The 18,444-nt window shown below is 37.1% G+C and overlaps 1 long non-coding RNA gene across 3 annotated transcripts in view; it reads left to right on the top strand.

Annotated features, from left to right (window-relative positions):
- The window catches only part of LOC115495049 (uncharacterized), a 33,362-nt gene extending 15,453 nt beyond the window's left edge, over positions 1–17,909 (top strand). The window contains exons 3-6 of one of the 3 annotated variants that reach the window (XR_012055734.1): positions 2,419–2,468; positions 3,231–3,321; positions 4,023–4,160; positions 12,929–17,909. This is a non-coding gene — a long non-coding RNA (uncharacterized lncRNA). Of the gene's footprint in view, positions 1–2,418; positions 2,469–3,230; positions 3,322–4,022; positions 4,161–12,924 lie in introns of all 3 variants that reach the window. The other 2 variants (XR_012055732.1, XR_012055733.1) reach the window with 2 other exon arrangements.
- Positions 17,910–18,444: the final 535 nt, after the last annotated feature.

Genomic DNA, 18,444 nt, shown 5'->3' with positions numbered 1-18,444 from the left:
TCTTATCAAAATTTTTAAGGTAATGAAATAAAAATCAAGAGTACGTTTGGTCTATTTGTATAAAGATATGATAGAAGCAGATAACAGAATGCTCTTTAAAGCTAAGGGACAATTTTGACCTAAATAAGACATAATAAATGTGGTATTAAAAATGGAAAAAAAGATGTTATACAAAAATCTTAGTAATAGAAGTAGTGGTGCCAAAAAACCTGAATTAGTTTAAATCCTTAATGTTATCAGTGAAAAGGACTTGATAATGAGATTGATTATGATGAAAGAAAGCAGGAGATGGAAAAGTGTCCCAGAACAAGAGAATTCATGTTGAAGTTGAGAAAATGAAGCCAAAAAAAAGTGGTTTTACTAAGACCTACCTTGTCCTTATGCATATAGACCTGGGCTGTTGAAATCAAAGTAATATTTACCTGGACAAAGCAGCAAACAATGAGCAATGGGACTCAAACTTGCAGAAGACTAAGTAAGAGAAAGGATAAAAATGCTTAAGAAATTATCTAATGGGAAATTTTCACTATGGTTTACTATGTGCACATCAGTGACATTATGAGTGTATACCTGTATGTAGATCTCCCTCTGCACTGCTTTACTGACCTAAGCTAATTCTCAGGGCCCTGTGGGCATCATTCCCTATCCAGGGGGCCAGCTGCCTGGTCGGAGGGCTAGCACACAGCGTCTATGTTCCCACTTTGCTGGCCTGGCTGAGGCACCCTACTCTGTCACCATGCTGGGCAGGACACTGCCCCGTTCCTGCCCTGCCACCACCCAACCTCCTGGATCCCCTTCCCCTGCAAGTGGCCTGGTTGTTAGCAACTCTGACAGTAAACTACTTTCATAATCTGGTATTGCTTTGTCGAGGGGAAAGATATTTTCTTTTCTGGGAACCTAGGAACCTTGAAAGAACCTTGTTGTTCTTTCTGATCTGTAAATTCAATTTGATCATTTGTTGAGGGGCATCAGGAGGACTGATGAGCAAGGAGTCTGGATCTGACTAGGATATGCAGAGAAGCCCAGGAGTTGGGAAGCACTCTGGAAGTCTGTTTGGTAGCTGCCTGCCAGGTCAATACTTGATGTCTTCTGTCAATAGCAACCCATAAAATATCGAAGCACATGAAATCCAGATGGTTTCTTCTGAGCATGCAATCTGAACCAGATAGGATCACTGGAGACACAAGTACTTCACAACACAATATGCTGAAACTCTCCCTGGCAGAACATGCAGAAGTTCTGAAAACAATCTGAGTGCTGATAAACTGCTGGTAGATATATCAGGGTTAGCAGAGGACTGCAATTCCTCTACAGTCCTGAGAGTTGCGATGGTGTGTGTCCTGTGTATTTTAAATTTTGGTTTGAATATTCCACATAGATCTATTTGGTCCAGGCTCCCCTGCAGTGGCACTCTTGTTTCACTAAAAGCAGTACAGAAATCATTCACATTCCTAGGTAATTTCCCTTTGTGCTGTTGCACAAAAGAGGGAAAAGGAATTAATTTTCCTTTACACCAAACAATGCTTGAGACCAATGAACTTAAAGATATTTTTTTGCTTCCTCTTTCTCTTTTCCCTCCTGGAGTGTAATAAAAGAAATTGTATTTTTGCAAATAAACATTGTATTGCTATAGCATTTTCCCAGTCCAAAGCTTTTTCACTGAGTGCCATTTTCATTTTTTTTTTTTTTTTCCAGTGAAGACCTATGTGATAATTCTGGTACTGTATTAGGGACCCCCCAGAATTTCTGTATGTGGACTACAGTAATGGGTTCCACATAGACCAAAGAAATTCTATGCATGCAGGAAATGTTTCAGTGCATTCTCCAAAAGCAAAGTCTCTTCTAAATCAAAAGTTACAGAGTTGTCAGAAAAGAAACTTTTACAAATCAATGTATTTAATTTTTCTGAAGTCACACTTGTTAGCATGTGAGTATATTCTTCTGTATTTACTTGAATGCACTGATCGTATATTAGTATTTGATTTATGTTAATGAAGATGATAATTGGATGATAGTGAAAAAGAGAAGGGGAGCCAACATAAATCGCTGCAGGGGAAGCAAAAGATCAAGAGGGTTGGATCCATTTCCTGTTAAGTTCCTCGGGAGTGTTTCCATTAATTTCACTGAGCTTTAGCTCTTGTCCTTAGTGAAAAAAAAGATACTGAGGTTCATTAGCAGCCTTTATTAAATAAAACTTATTACCATAAAAAGAACATTCCCACCTTCCAAAGAGCTATGTGGAAAGAGAAAACAGGAATTTCTTGAAGGTTATTGTGAGGTTTTTGCTTAGTATTTTGTTGGTTGGGTGAGTTTTTTGTGGATTTCTTTTTTTGTTTTTTTGATTGCTTGTTTGCATGTTTGGTTGTGTTTTAATTTGTTTTAATGCAAATATTTTGAAACCAAATTCTTTTTCCTCAGAATTGCAGAAATGTCTGTGTTGCAAAGGGTCACGCGCTTTATTTACCTGGGTAAGAATAAGAGGCTATGAAGTTCCCATGAGCTGAAGGAATGACTCAAGTCGTGTTTCTACCTCCTGGACCTGATTTCATAGTTAATATGTTCCCTGACACGTTACTTGACTATCAACGTGGGTGTGGGTATGATCGGGAGCAGCCGTGGGTGTGAAGGACAGAGGAGCCATTCCATTCACAGGAAGAGATCTTCCTCGCTGTGGGGATGCTGACTTTGCCTTGGCACTTCCCCTCATGGCCAGAGAACAGTTTGATTCATTTCATATACTAGTATAGACACGCCCTGTGAGTTCTGAAAACTAAGCATTTTACCATTTAGGAGGCTTTTCTGCATTCTTGCTGCCAAAACTCCTGCTTGTTTTTAAATTGGCGTAACATTAATCATTTCAAGATAGGAAATGCTTTGCCAGAACTGAAGGTAGTGTCCTCTGACACAGCGCTGATTATTTATTTTGAATCATTTTCAACATTGCTTCTTCCGTCTTCTGCTATGTCAGCCTTTACAAAGTGTCATTTTTCTAATAAATTAATTTATTATTTTCAATTCCCTGAAGTAAAATACGAATAGGGTAGAATGAAGCAGACAAACAAACAAACAAGAAAGGATGAAAATTGAAAATTGTTTGAGAATACATTTTGAAGTAAATGGATTTTAAAATACCCTCTTGCTCACTTGTAAAGCAGTGACAGCTCCAGTATCTCAACAAATACAGAGCAATTCATGTTGTAAAATAACAGTGGAGTTTTTATATCTTCTAGGTTCATGGGTGGAAAGGGGGATCTGCATGATGAGGAGTTTCAGGGTGTAGAGAGAGGGACTCTGACCTGATATTACCTCTCATATTACATGGTGAGTCATCCTAACAGAGACAGTGGAACTACTTGGCTTTTGACTTGAGGGAGGGAGGAAAGAAGGAAGGAAGGAAGAAAGAAAGGAAGGAAGGAAGGAGAGGAAAGGGAGGAAAGAAGGGAGGAAAGGGAGGAAAGGAAGGAAAGGAAGGAAAGGCTGTCTATTGCCTATTCCTCCCATAAGGAATAAGGCTGCAGAAAGGCCATAAAGCTGCCCTCCTCTTGCAGCAGCTAAAGCAACAGCTGTGCATTCCAGCTCAGACAGGTATTCTCAGGTCCCATTTCAAGGGAAGCAAACAATGAAAAATTGAATGAAGCAGGCGAATTGGTGAGAGAGAATAATGGAAGAAACAACATGCAATGAGGCAGAATAGTGCTGCAGCTGTCTCTGCTTTGTCTCCTTTTTCCATCAGCTGGACTTGAGGAAGGATGTGACTTAGGTCTCAGTAGGATGGTAAAGGCTAAGCATTATTTGCATTAATGTTTTTAAATGCCTATCTCATTTTCTGTTTTTTATTTTTAGTTGACCTGAGCCTCAGATTCTCAATGATCTTTTTAATATCTGAGGAAAATAAGCAAAGCACTTAGACTTATATTAGTATAGATGAAAGGTCTTTCTTTGGATTTTTATTTGTTACCTTTTTGTAAGTATTATTTTATCATTTATTTTCTCTTTTAATCCTGTTTTGTTTCACTTGGCAGCTGAAACAATAGTTTCTAGCTACTGGCAAGGAAAACAGATGAGCAAATATTCTGTGTCTTGAAGTTAAATGCATTGCTGCAGCAACAACCCTCTCCAGCTTTCCAGCCACCATGAATCCTGAGCCTACTCTTAAACTGGTAAGTCAGCAGCCATGCCAGCACAACACATTGCCAGAACTGTTCAATCAGGCCAGTCTATATTGATTTATTTTAAAATATATTCAGCATCAGTTCCTCTGTTTTCTGTCAGTTAGCGATACTGTCACTGCTTTGATTCACCACCCCTTCTACTGCAAATCGTATGAGCACATTATCAAGCAGCCAGTGCACCTAGGTTTTGAGGCTGACAATACAGGATCAATGTCCCAGGGACTCAACCCTGAATTTCAATAATTCAATTAAATTCCTTGAATACTGGATTCAGCCAGATCGATTCCACATTGCTTGCATGTTCACGTACAAGACATCCTCCACAGAGAACCTGCATATAGTCCCCTTGTCGGTGTATAACAAAGGGAAAAGAGAAGATATTGAACTGGAGGAAAGATAATCAAGCATTGAACCTGCTGAGTCTAACAGTAAAAAAATTTGCGGGCGGATTCTGCAGCAGCTGAAGCCACTGGAGGATACTGTATGTAAAATTGGGGTCCTATTAAAAATGTATAAACATATCCAGGATTAGGTTTTAAAGCTATTGCTATAGGTATGAAATGAGCTTAACTTAGAACTCCTGGGCTTCCTCTAGGCTCATTTACAGCTAACCAAGGGAAAAAATAAACTCTTTTATTGCTTGAATAATTCTATGCTACCTATAACAGTAGTTAATAGTTAATAAGGATTTATGCCTCTCATAACTGAAAGGTGTGTCTAGATTCTACAAGTGGAATATATACAGATGCTAGAAATTCATTACCCATACTTTGTTCACAAACAATATAGGAAGAAAGAAGAAGAAAGAAAGAGTCTACGCAAGCCACAGGTTGTGACTGCATAGGAAGATTCTTTAAAGAATGCCCAATCTTCCAGGCCCAGCTCCCATCTGTGGCACTGCTCCTTTGGATGCAGAAGCCTACAATACCCTGCATCATGCATGGTACCCTGCATGAATTCAGGCCAGGTGTAGGTGTAATAAACTTCCTCCCACCTAGCAGCAGCTAAAAATCTATAACTTCAGGATGTGCTGACTAGTGATAAATGCTCCTCCTTAATCTGCAGCTGGAAGTTTCTTGGGACCCTCATTACTTCTTGGTGGATGTTTGTATAACATCCAGAATGAGAAGTTATGGTTTTATTTTAAGCCTCTGCCCTTGTGTAATGGAAGAAGGTAAAATAGCAGTAACTGATAGTAATAACTCTGTGAAATCAACTTCCCAAACAACAGAAAGTCTGTCATGTATATGTTTTGGAGAGGATATTTGTCCTTATGGCCTAATTCACTGGCAAATTTTCATTTACCACTAAGGGACAAGTCAGTACTCTTTTAAAAAAAAATTACTAGGAACTCAATTAAGAACAAATTCCAATTTTTTCTTATTAATTGTTATGAATATTGAACACTTAAGCAAAACATCAAATAAGGTTCTGTGATAAATGGTCCATATAGGACGTAGCATAATAATACCATGGAAAATAGTAATGTATAGGACTTCCAGTATCAATAGCCAGCCCTAGAATAGCCAGCAAAAGAAACAAAAAATCACTTTAATTTTTAAAGGGGAACATTTTTTATTTAATGAACTACAGCCATTTCAATTTCATAGTTTAGGTTCCTTCATAACTATTCTATTTCTTATTATTTGTTATAGTAGCAGACAGCAACCCATTCTGAGCTATTTCACAAACACTCAGAAACCTCCCAAAATTATTTTTATAAAACATAAATGAGGATCAATGAAAGCTGTAAAGTATAGAGGTTGGAGTGCATATCATTATGAGATGGGTAAAAGCATTTGCATAAACAAAAATTAGCAGTGTTGGGTAAAACAAACTGTGTAATAGTTTCAGCTTAAAATTTCATTAACATGATGAAGGGGAGTAGTATAAATAGATGGCTATTTTGTTCTTTTCAAAACAAAAAAATATTTTAAAAATAAATTCTTATTCTTTTTTGTTGACATCTTCTCAAATCAGAGTGAATTTTTCATTGACAATATCTCATAATTTTAATATCTTTTGACAGTGACCACCTTCCATCTGATTAGCTGGCTTATGTAGGATAAGCCTCCCTTCTATACCCTCATTCACCATACAGTTTTTTCTTTCATTTCAATCATCTTATTTGTATCCCACAAACTGAATTCTAATGTTAATGCTAGTAATAATACTTGTTTGAATACAATTTCAGGATCAGTCCTCTACTATGGCAGTGCAGTGATGGTTCATTATACAATATGCTTGTGACACAGAAATGTTGTCCTTTGTGGCTGAAGCAGAGCTAATCCAATTAATTTGTTCATGAAAGCCAAGCTGGTTTTAAAACAGGGTCTAGCACAAAGAGGAAAGGACAGTTTTTTATTAACTTTCTCCTTTGTCTCAAGACATATTTATTGCTTTCTGCTCAAGCAGAAATAATAAAAACCTAAGAGTACAACAACTTGCATGAAAAATCTTTCAGCTCTTGTGCATGTAAATAGATTGGACTTTTGATTGAATACACTCTGTGCATTTCTTAAGGCTCAAACTTTAAAATGCCTAATTTGGAAAGATACCAGTATGTGCAAAAGAGTGACTTTCATAATGCATGGCAGCAACATTATTAATTAAAGCAGAGGACACTGCAAGGATATGTCAAAGCAAAATAACCTTCAGTTAGCAGAAACAGACTGAGCTATAGGTCAATTTTATTGTGTTATAGAGCAGACACTGTTTTTCACATTGTGTTACCGGAGGTACCAGTGAGATACCCAAGGCAGGTTTTTGCTAAACAGACAGATCACCTAGAAAGCCTCAGTAGTCACATATAGAAATTATGTGATGGATCAAGGATATTTTCTTTTACTCCATTATAAACACTCTCATACCAGTGATGATGGTCTTTATGTGTCTCTGAAATAAAAGTTGAACCCAGCAAAATGGAGTAAAAGGGTGAGTGTATGTTTACACGGCACAGAGACAACATGTATTAGCAATTGCTCTGCTGGGAGAGCTGTGAAGTTGAGCTGCAAGCTCACAGTCATGGAAGATACTCCCTTTCTGGGTGCTGAGCAGACCCACTCTGACTGGGCTGAAAACCTCCAGGAGGATGCTGTTGGTGAAAGTGACTTTTCTTGGTCCTAAAAATAAAGACATGTTTGTCTGAGTGTCTGGCAGAAATTTCCTTCCCTCCATGTTATGACATAAATAGTCATTAGCAGGTTTAAAAGGCTTTACATACTCTAGCAAGGTAGGAGACAGCAAGGTAGCTGCCTCAGTTTAGAGTTGTTCAGGAGTTGAAGTAGTATTCCCAAAAGTATTATTGCATTCAGAGATGGGGTCATTCTCAGAGAGTTTTATTGTCTGTCTAAAACAGCTGCTTTGAGAAGTATTTGTCCAGTTATGAGCAAACTGGCTTCTCTAAGACTTGTCCTCCTTGACCTTTATATATTGCAGCTATAAACAGGACAGAGCATCTCTGGGCTTTATTTGCCATGGGTACACCGATGCTCAAATACTTAGAAAACTTTCAGCAGAATCTGCCCTTCTGTTGAGAACACATTTCTGTCAAACAAACCAGCTGTTCTGAGTTGTTCTGTGGCACTGACTCAAAATGCAGTCCAGTCTGGATTGGTGCTAATTAGCAGCTGCTGGAAACATTGATTGGCTGATACATAGCTTTCAGGGAGAGTATATGCAAACCCACAGTGCAGCCTGAAGTATGCAAGGTTCTGCTGTCTGGACGATGATGTGGAGTCAGGTTGCTTTCTTATTATGAGCTTTTGACCTGTACTGGGTACATTAAGTAAATATGATCAGATAATCCAGTTGTAATACTCCTGTAGACTGCTATGTGAATAGCCCAAATCATCTTGGTTTGGAAGTAATAACAGAAAAATAAAACCCTAGAGATCATTAGGTTGCCTATATCTGGGCATGATACTCCAATTAGAAAATTAAAGGAAACAAGGTAACATTCTCGCAATAAAATGATGACTTAATCTGTCTGTGGAATATGAATATGAAAGTATTGACTTGTTTTCGCAAGTCATAACCAGAAACATGGCAACAATGTGGAAGTTGAGGGATATATGAGATACACAAGCCTCTGGCTTTGTGATGGTGCCACTTTTACTTGATGACTGATTGAGAAGACTGGATCAACAGAAGCTGCTCACCTATTACAGGTGGGCATTGCTACATATCTTGTAGGAGACTATCTCTTGGGGGGATCTCTTCAATACCTCTGTGTATTTCTCTTGCTTGGCTGAGATCAGTGTGTTTTAGATGAAGTGCACAAAGTGACAATTTTGTACATACTGTACAAATGTTTATCCAACCCTACAGCAGCCCTGTGCAGACCCAGTCCTGCATGTGATTCTTTCCTCTTGTGCTCTCTGACCCGTGTCACTTGCTTTTCACTTGCATTTCTGGCTGAGGGTCATCAACCACAGGTGACTGGACACGCATTTTCTCAGTGTCTCAACAGCAGCAAACTTGTCCAAATTATACAGTGATCAATTTTCCAACAAATGCATCCCCTTCTCTCCTTCTTTGGTCAGGTTATGCTTAAAGCTATTGTCTCTGCTACTAGCCTTCTTTAGAACTGCAGAGATAAATACTGAGGTGAAAAAGCTGAGAAATGTTTAAATGGTTATCCTGGTACACCTCATCAGCGTTAATGAGGTAATCTTATTTTATATTTCAAGGAAGGTACTTTCCTCTTGATTCACTGTAGGTATCTTTTTTCTCTCTTTTTATTTTTTCATCTATAACAACATCTTAGGTCACTCATGTAAGATTTTTGTGAGCATCTTTACTGTAAATATGTTTCCCTGGATCTACAAGTTTGGGTTGAGTAAAGAATATATTTTAATATATTTTACTGGAGGTAGGGCTTTCAAGTAGAAGAGGTTCCACCATGTTGCAAAAGAAATTCTTCTACCAATTGATAGCTTTATTGTTAAAAAATCACTTCTTACAGCTCTAAATTTGTCTTGATTAACTTCTAAACCAGTGGAAGATTTTTAAATCATTCTTTGCTAGCCAGAAATTTATCCCTGACATGCACAGTGATCAAACCAACTCATAATGTTTCCCACGTACATTAACAAGACTCAGCTCTAGGCTCCTGGGAAAAGTGAGATTTTCCAGGTCTTAGGTAGCTATTTTATATCTTTACCAATCATTTCCAATTTATAAACATCCTCTTTTGCAGCCAACAGAGTTTTTATAAATATATATTGTGCTATTTTATTAATATTATTACTAGTTATATATGGTGGAATAGTTTGAACTTCTCACTATTTTTTTTTTAAATTTCTGAATATACTTGGATGAACATTTCTGAATACAGCTTGGCCTTTTTTTTTTTTTTTTTACAAGGAGGTCATGTTGGAAACGCTGTCTATTTATCACCTCAAAACCAGCACTTTTTCAAAACTAGTCCTTCCTTCAACTCTGACCTAAATTCCATTTTCACAGATGCTTGTCCTTAAATTCAATTGCTTTAGAAAGCATGATGCTCAGATGGTCTCATCTTGCTAAGTGAACTTGATTGCTCTGTCAAACTGACCTGTTCTTATCCCAATTTACCACTTTACTGGTTTTGTGGAATCTGTAGACCTTACCATTATTGAAAATTTCTTCCAAATCATTGGAAACAACATTGACTAGTGTGGAGGCAAGAAGAGATCATGGTGAGACATGACTAAAAGTATTCCTATTAGGTGATGATTATCAGCCAGTTTTAATTCATTGTATATATACCACAATGAATTTTTTTTGTTATATATAATTTTTTTTATTCAAAATGTGATGAACTTCTGGGTCAAATTACTTAGATGACTTTGTCATACTTGTGATCTCAAAAAGAGCGTAGCTCCTCTCAGTGAGCTCTGTTTCCTCTTAAGCCCTATTGATTAGCATTAAAGGTACTATAATTTATTTTTCATCCTGAATGTACCATATATCCATCCATCTGTTAATGCTCCTCAGTATGCCTTTGTGGGGTTTTGTCTCCAACAAGCTGATTCTAGGTTGAGATCACTTTCCCTTAGGTGAGTTTTCAGTGATCAAGTTGTAACATGGAGCAAAATTTCAGAGGAGAAGTAGAGTGTGAGGGAAAGTAAGAACTGGGTAGAAAGGTTACATGACAGTGTATCCAGCACACTGCCTTATTTTCATTTTGCTCCTTGGTGAGTTGTTTTGTTTGTTTGCTTTGTTGTGAGTTTCTTTGCTTGGTTGAAATTTTTTTCCCCTGTTAAATGTTTTGTGTCTCTGGTGCTCTGAACTGGGACATGTGTGGCATTTCAGGATTTTTTTCAATAATTTTTCTAGCTCTCAATAGCCCACGAGAGTAGGTACACCAGTACATGTGAATAGTAACAAACTTGCAAGGGAATAATTTTTCTTCAGGTACTGTGAGCTATATCATAGAGGTTTCATAGCTTAATTAAAGCATTCAGTACCTCTGCATACTTTTAACACCTTCCCAGCCCCAATTATCAATAAATACTACAGGCTCTTATAGGTTTTCTTTAGTAAATAATCTATAAGAAAACTGAATTCAAGTAGTGTTTTAGGAGTTATGGTACAAACATTCAATTTTAAAGATGTTTTCTTCACCCCCAGTGCCCAACTCTTAATAATATGACCCCAAACACCACCTCAAAATGACATTTCTGTCTTAGGAAAGCCAAGAGCTACATATTGCTAGAGGCTGAGAAAGCATATTGTATGCTTGACCTATTTTACTCTTTTCTATTGACATCTGTTGCTGGCCATTGTTGGAGATGAACTGTTGTGTATTTAGTTTAACCCAGTTTATTTTCCTAGTGGTCTACATTTTCCAATAAGTAATGCATATTCTTTAGGAGTGCCAGCATATTAACTTTCTTCAACTTGGCTGCGCAAGTCTTTAAGCCCTGACCATTCAGGCTAAGCACTGTAGCACTAAGGTAAATGGTAAGGTAAATGGCTGCATGTTGCACATATTCCCTTTTTCTGTTGCTACAAATACAGAAACACCCTACTTATATTGTACATTTCAGAAGTCCATCTAATCTCAAATATACTCAAAATCTCTTCATATTTCCACCACACAGAATAGCTGTCATTTTTTCCGTATGTATATTTTCAGAGAACAGCAAAGTGGTTTTGAGATAAAAACATAGAAGGTAGAATAAAATTATAGAAGACGTTATTTTGTATTAATGGAAGGTATCATTAGCTTCCAAGTTTCATAGAATGCAATCTGAATAAAACACATGTTATTGAGTTAAAAGCAGTAGTACTTATTATACTGCTTTTACCATCCTTCAAGATCTATGATTTTGTTCAGTTTAAATTATTTGCTCATGGATGTGCATATGAATGCAGTGATACCCCTAGGCCCATGGTTTGAGGACACTTCCATGTGTCACCTAGTGAGACAATTGTTATGAAATTCAAGTCACCAACAAACAGACTTTGAGACAATTCAGATGAAGAAAGGCTTCAATTTGGCTGTTTAACATTTTTGTTTGCAGTAGGAGTAAGCCCATCTGGTACAGTTCACTGTTCTTGTGCTACAGCCATCTGAAAACTGAAGGAAATTTAGTATGAGTTAAATGGATCTATAACGGAATAAAACAAATAATCTAAATTCTATTTTCTATGTCACTTGATTGGAGATATGCAAGCCATCAGATACAAACACACTCATCAGGAAAAACCACCAAATCAATAGAGCACACTTTAAAGGAAATGTAGCAGAGTCACTATCTCATAGTCCTTTGCAGTCCATACTATTGGCTTATAATAATACCTTTAGTACTCAGGCATACTGATGTAAGAGTGTAACATTGCCATGCATCTGTAGGTACCCAGGTGTGGGCACTGACAAAAAGAGAAGCCTTAAAACAGCAGTAGAAACCACAGTCATACAGTGAAATTGCTTTGTCAGTAATTTTGACTGCTCCCTTTAGAGAAAGGAACATGTTATATTCATTCTTTCCACTTTCTCTCAAAATATTTTTTCAATATGCTGCTTAGGAATCAAAACATGTCCAGTTTCTACACTCTGCCTTCAAAAGCCAGAATGGAAAATGCAGCTGGACATTCAGACCTGCCTCTCATACACACTGAAAGTGCCAGCAGAACAATTTCTTCACAATATAAGGATGTGGTTTATGTCTCTACTATCCTACTTTGCACCAGCAAGCATGCTGTGCTGTCCTTTGCTTTCATGCAAACTGTAATCTATACAAAATTCTCTGTTTTCATATTGATAACTGAGGTACCTGTTTACTTCAAGCTTAGAAGGAAGTAAAATAAACAATAGAAGTCCATGAATATGAAAGCCTGCACACAGGCTTATTATCCTTCCTAGAAGCCTCATACAGAGTTAAAAGTGTGGCAGCCTGGCAGGAAGACAAGAATTTTTAGCTGTGCTTAATATAATTAAAGCCAGTCAGACACAAACATGAGGTTGCTGTCCTGCAAATTGTTATGCACATCGATAATTACAGAATTATATATGAATATATGTCTGTGTTTGTATCAAACCTACAAGCTGCTTCACTGAAGCCAGTGTGGATCTATTTGTATGACTAAGGTTCAGCTCTGCAGGTCCAGGAAGAAAGCATTGTGCTGTATCTTTTATTGATAGGAACTATGAGACATCTTTGTAATTTCAAAACAGCCTGTGGAAGGAAAGCAGAATCTATCACTAGCCAATACCAAATTTCTTTTCTACTTTCTTTTTGTCTCTTCTTTCAATCTTTCCAAGGCAGCAGGAGAAATCTTAATTTGGTACACCACAAAGAACAATATATAGAATCTGGACTCAGAGATTATTTCCTACTTCTGTACCCATTGCAGAATGGATCCGGTTGGACAGGAGCACAGGAGGTCATCTGGTCCAACCTCCCTGTCCAAGCAGGACCATCCCAGAGCACATGGCATGGGATTGCAGCCAGATGATTCCTGAATATCTCCAGTGAGAGAGACTCCTCAACCACTCTGGGATTCTTTTTTCAGTACATGGACACCTGCACAGTGAAGAAGTTCCTCCTCATACTCAGATGGTGCTTCCTATGCATCAATTTCTACCTATTGTCTCTTGTCCTACTGCTTGGCACCACCAAAAGAAATCTGGTCTCATCCTCTTGGCACCCAGCCTTCAGATACTGGTAGATATTGATGAGATCCCCTCTCAGACATTTCTTCTTGGTGCTGAACAGGCCCAGCTCCCTCAGCCTTTCCTCACAGGAGGGATGCTCCAGTCCTTTATTCATCTCTGTAGTCCGACACCAGACCTGCTTCAGGAGCTCCATGGACTGAGGAGCCCAGAACTGGACACAGCACTCCAGATGTGGCCTCATCAGGGTTGAGTAGAGGGGCAGAATTTCCTCACTTAGCCTGCTTGCATGAGCTTCCTAAAAGAAGAAATTCTTATTCATGGCTTGTAAAAGAAAGAAATTGTTAAAAAATTTACTTCATAGTCAAATGTAAAGAAAAAATCAAGATATTCTGGTTATGCTGCAAAACGGAACTTGACTCCCTCTTACTGGTAGGGCAGTGTCTGCTGCTCTCAAAAGCATGGCTTCTTTTACACTAAGCAGTAATTTTGTAGTCAAAAAGCTACAATAAACCTCCATCAGCTTAAGCACTCTAAGATTCTTTTCTTCACATTTTTTGCTTTCTTTTGCCTTTGGAACATTGCTTCCTAGTTTGCAGAGTAGCTCAACTCTGTCTACAAAAGAGATAGAAACAAATTAAATATGTAGAAGTACCTTACGTATCATGCAGGGTTTCAACACTCTTTAATAAAAAAAGCTTAATTAAACCTGTCTCACTTCTAAGACAAGTTTTGCTGTGAAAAATGCTGCTCTCCTAAGTAAGTGTCTGGGTGGTTTTACTTTCCTTTTGGTTCTCAATGTTTGCTTCCTTCTCAAAAGTGTTGTGATGTTAAATTTATTTTGTAATCAGCTATAAAAGTATGTTATTATTGAATAGAAAAAAATGGAAATTTTCCAATTCTGGAATTGAAAATTTTAAACTGTAAGTGGTAATGTTTCTTTGAGTTGCAGTAATTCACTTGTGGGAAGAAAAAAAATTCTGAGCTCTATGTAATATTCTGACATTCGCATTTAATAAACTAATCATAAATCACATAAGAGCTACAAGTTAATAATTATAAATTATAATTTTTAAGTAATCCAAAGATTTTTTTAGCTGTTTACGTAATGTGTATCTAATGACTTAGGGACCTGGTGCCTGACCATGCAATCCTAAAATGTTAGATTTAATTATCAGAATTACAATTAAATCCAACAATTTATCTTGTTTTTTAAATAAGAACTCCAGTTGCTTAGTATTCAAATGCAACATTTTATATTTTATCTTTTCAATAGCCTTTTGCTGAAAGAGTTAAACTCATATATGACTAGAATAAATGCTAGACAGATACTGCTCCCAGGCAAAAGAGAAGACAAAAGAGAAAGAAAATAGCAGAAGGAAACAGAGCACCTGTATTGCAAATGCTTAAATGAGAAATCCAACTAAACATACAAACCATCTGGGCTTAGATCACTTTCAGAGAGAATTGTAGGACTTTCGTGGTTTTATGGGTTCTCTGTTATTCTCTTACTCTTGAAGAGTGATATCACTAGTGAATAGTGCCATGTTCTGCATAAAAGTGTTCTTGTGTAATCAGGTTTTGTCCTTTCACTAGTAAGGATTTGTATAAAAGTAATGACATTAAAATTTGCAACATTTCGACAGAGCTTCAGTCACCTCTAAGTTTAACTGAAAACTAAGAGACAAAGCACCTCTGAGAACAGAGTCTTGCAATCCAGAGTAGGAAGCAATTACTAAAGTATAAAATTTCTTGGACATTTCTGACAGGTTTAGCCCATTATTTACACATTAATAATGCAATATACAGGTAGAGGGGGGTTTTGTTGTTGGTTTTGTGGGTTTTTTTGTCTTTTAAACATGTTTTTTATTATTAATCTCCATTTATCTCCTGTATTGAAGATTTTAAACAAGGGAGCAAACAAGTAGTGCCTGAAGACAGATTCCAAAGTAGTTTCCATTAACTTAAATGGGATTTGGTGGAATTTAGAATTTCTTAAAGTCAGACTATTTCTTTAGTATGTTCTGTGAACCTAAATTTACACTTGCACTTATGAAAGTGTTGTCTCAGATACTAAGTTTGCATTTTAAGGTATTTCTGTGAGTTAAGAAGACACAAGATTAAGATAATTAGCCAGCATACGTCTTTTCACCAAGCAGCTAGGCTAAGCAATCTTTTAAGGTTTTTCCTTCAGGAGGAATGTTTTGGTTGTTTTTTCCTTCAACAAATGGTCAAATATGAGAATTTAGTTAACTGAAGATTTATCAACAATTTTAAACCTTTTTGTCTTTACATCTTCTTAGTGCAAAACATTTTACTTAACTTCAAAGGAGAATTAGTAGGCAGTGATGTTTCAAGATTGAGATGTAGACTAATTTCCACCATATGGTGTTTTTGTTTTTATTGCCATCTTTGGAACAAAGGGTAGAATTTCCTAATTTGTTTGGGGTTTTTTGAGAAGATTTAAATGGCTAACTTAAATCCTAGATGTTCTGTTATTTTTTCCCTTACTTTTTTTTTTTTTTTTTTAGTAGCTTTCACATATTCAACACTGCATAAAAGACCCATTTGTAATTATGTGTAACCTTTGTAAAGCCTCTGGGTAAGGTCTGCTCATTAATCTTTAACCTGACTAGCCTTGGGGGTGGTGAAGTTGCTGCAGCCATGTATTAGAGGCCCAGAGACCACAGACTAGAGGTACAAAAGGGATAATTAAGTGATCGTATGAAAGAAAAGCGAACAAAACTAAAGGGATAGGAAGATATTGTACATGCCAGACAGCAGTAAGGACAAGGGAATGCAAATTGCTATAGATAAAAATCAAAAAATAAAGGAAGGAGGTAGTGCCTTTTTCAAAACAAAACCAATTTAATGTTCTCATTTCTTAGTCAAGCACGGATAGCCTTCACTAAATTAGGCCTCAAACATTGTAGTAATCATACAGCACAGACACAGGGTTAGTTTTTAATAGTGAGTCCCTATTTATATTTTTTGTTTGTTTTAATGAATAAGCTGCCTCACAGTAACTGTAAAAGGTGCAAATTATAATATCTCAGTATGTCTCAACAAAAACCGGCACCTGGACAAGTGTGAAGCTGTAACTAAGGGAAAAATATTGCCCCTGGCCACCAGGCTTTGAAGAACACCTGACTGCTGGGCAGGTGCTCTGTGCTGATCCCAGCCCTCTGTGGGCTCACAATGTAAGTGATCATCAAGGGTCTGAGATGTGAAGCATTTTTGGGAAAGGAGACCGGGCCAGAATTCAAAACACTAGCTCTGATGAGGCTTTATGGCTTTTCCAACACCTTGATAGGGAATTCTTTGAAATTGTGAAAGCTATTCTCTTTGCTGTTCCTAAAGGACAATGTCCTGTCATCTTTTGACTGCATTTTGAGAAAAGCGTCTAATTTTAAATTCATTAATTATTTCATTAAGTACAGGTTTCGTTGAGAATAAGTCTCTCCATTTGATTAGACGCTTGCCTTGGCATCTTTCTCAGTATGATCTCCTCTGACCAGTCTCTAAAATGCTGGCATTAAGTGGTGATTTTTTCCCAGTTGCCTGCAAAAATCCTCATCATTCTGTGAAGATATTTAGACTTGGCTTCAGGGACTGGGTTTCCTTTAAAAAAAAAAAATCATTTTATGCTTCTGTAATCCTTCAGTGTGTTACTGAGTACAAGACTCTCATGCATTCATAAACTGATCAGATTATAACCAGTAAGTTATAATCATCTGCACTGGGGAAGGATGGAGTAGGATAAAAAACCCAAGCATTATCAACTTTTGGGATTTTATATCCACTTTCAAAACAAGTGATGATTACTTTCCATATGGGTGAAGCTGTTTTTATCAAGAGGTTGCATGAGAACCTGATTTTTCATTAAAAATAAAAATTGATTTTTAAAATAGCTATACTTTATGTTTTAAAAGAGATAGCCTTTATGTTTCCATAAAAGTGAGGCAGCTGTTCAAAAGACCCAGCATGGTCATCTGTACCTCTGCCCCTGTGCAGGAAAAAATCACTATTATGGGCATGTAGTGGTAGGACAAGGGGCAATGGCTTTAAATTGACAAAGGGTAGGTTCAGATTGGATGATAGAAAAAATTCTTTGCTGTGAGGGTGGTGAGGCATTGTCACAGGTTGCCCAAAGAAGTTGTGGATGCCCCATCCCTGGAAGTGTTTAAGAGCAGGTTGAATGGAGCTCTGAGCAACCTGGTCTAGTGGAAAGTGTCTCTGCCCATGGCAGGGACACTGGAACTGGATTATCTTTAGGATCCCTTCCAACCCAAACCATTCTCTGGCTCTATGATTCCATGATCTCCAGCATACTGGAGCTGTAATTTTGACAGTTCTTGCTAAAGGAAGGTCATATGCTCAGTGAGGTAGAGGCCTATTAGGAACTAATTCTATATTTGAATATGCATCCAGGTGACTTATTAACTTTTCAAAGTTGATGTATATCAGGAATCTTATTTTAAATTCTCAGTGAAAATAAAATACTTACACTCTAAAGAGGAAAAATTGTAGACGGAATTGTGTTCCCACTGTACCTCTCTCTATGTGTTTATCTAGCTAATTATGTATGTATGGGAAAGTATAAAAATGTTTGGAAAAAATAAAGAAAATAATCATAGTAGTGAAAAGAATGAATTTTCATTTCCCTTTGTCAAGGGCAAATACTATAATTGCAAATATAACTAAAGGTCCTGTTAAAAAATGCAACAGAAATATTAATGAGCTAGTAGAAGGAGACTTCACCAGTTTGCATAGGATGGCCTGACACACAGTGTGGAAATAGTCAGCTTTGCACAAAGAGTACATAGAAAATCTAGTAAATCACACACTTCAGTTTGACAATGGTAGCAAAAAATAAAGGCTTAATATTTTGAATTATTTTCTTTCTGTTTTACGTCTTGCAAGAGGCCTAGCTAACTACAGTAAGCAGTCTGAGGACCAAATACTACCTTCTTTGTTAATGGTTGAAATAGTCTCTCTTTCTTAAATAAATATATAGGTTTTTTAAGGCCACCACCCAATGTTTTTACGATCAAGATCTGAAATGCATATTAGTGAAGCACTCTTATTATGACAAAGTGATGTGAAAAAGTAGAATAATAGGGAAAAAAGTAAGATTTTGTACAGTAATTTTAAAAAATTTCATTACAA

This window comes from Taeniopygia guttata, chromosome 1 (assembly GCF_048771995.1).
Source record: "Taeniopygia guttata chromosome 1, bTaeGut7.mat, whole genome shotgun sequence".
Taxonomy (NCBI): domain Eukaryota; kingdom Metazoa; phylum Chordata; class Aves; order Passeriformes; family Estrildidae; genus Taeniopygia; species Taeniopygia guttata.
The sequence above is the reverse complement of the archived record's forward strand: the minus strand, read 5'-3'. Positions and strand labels throughout refer to the sequence as shown.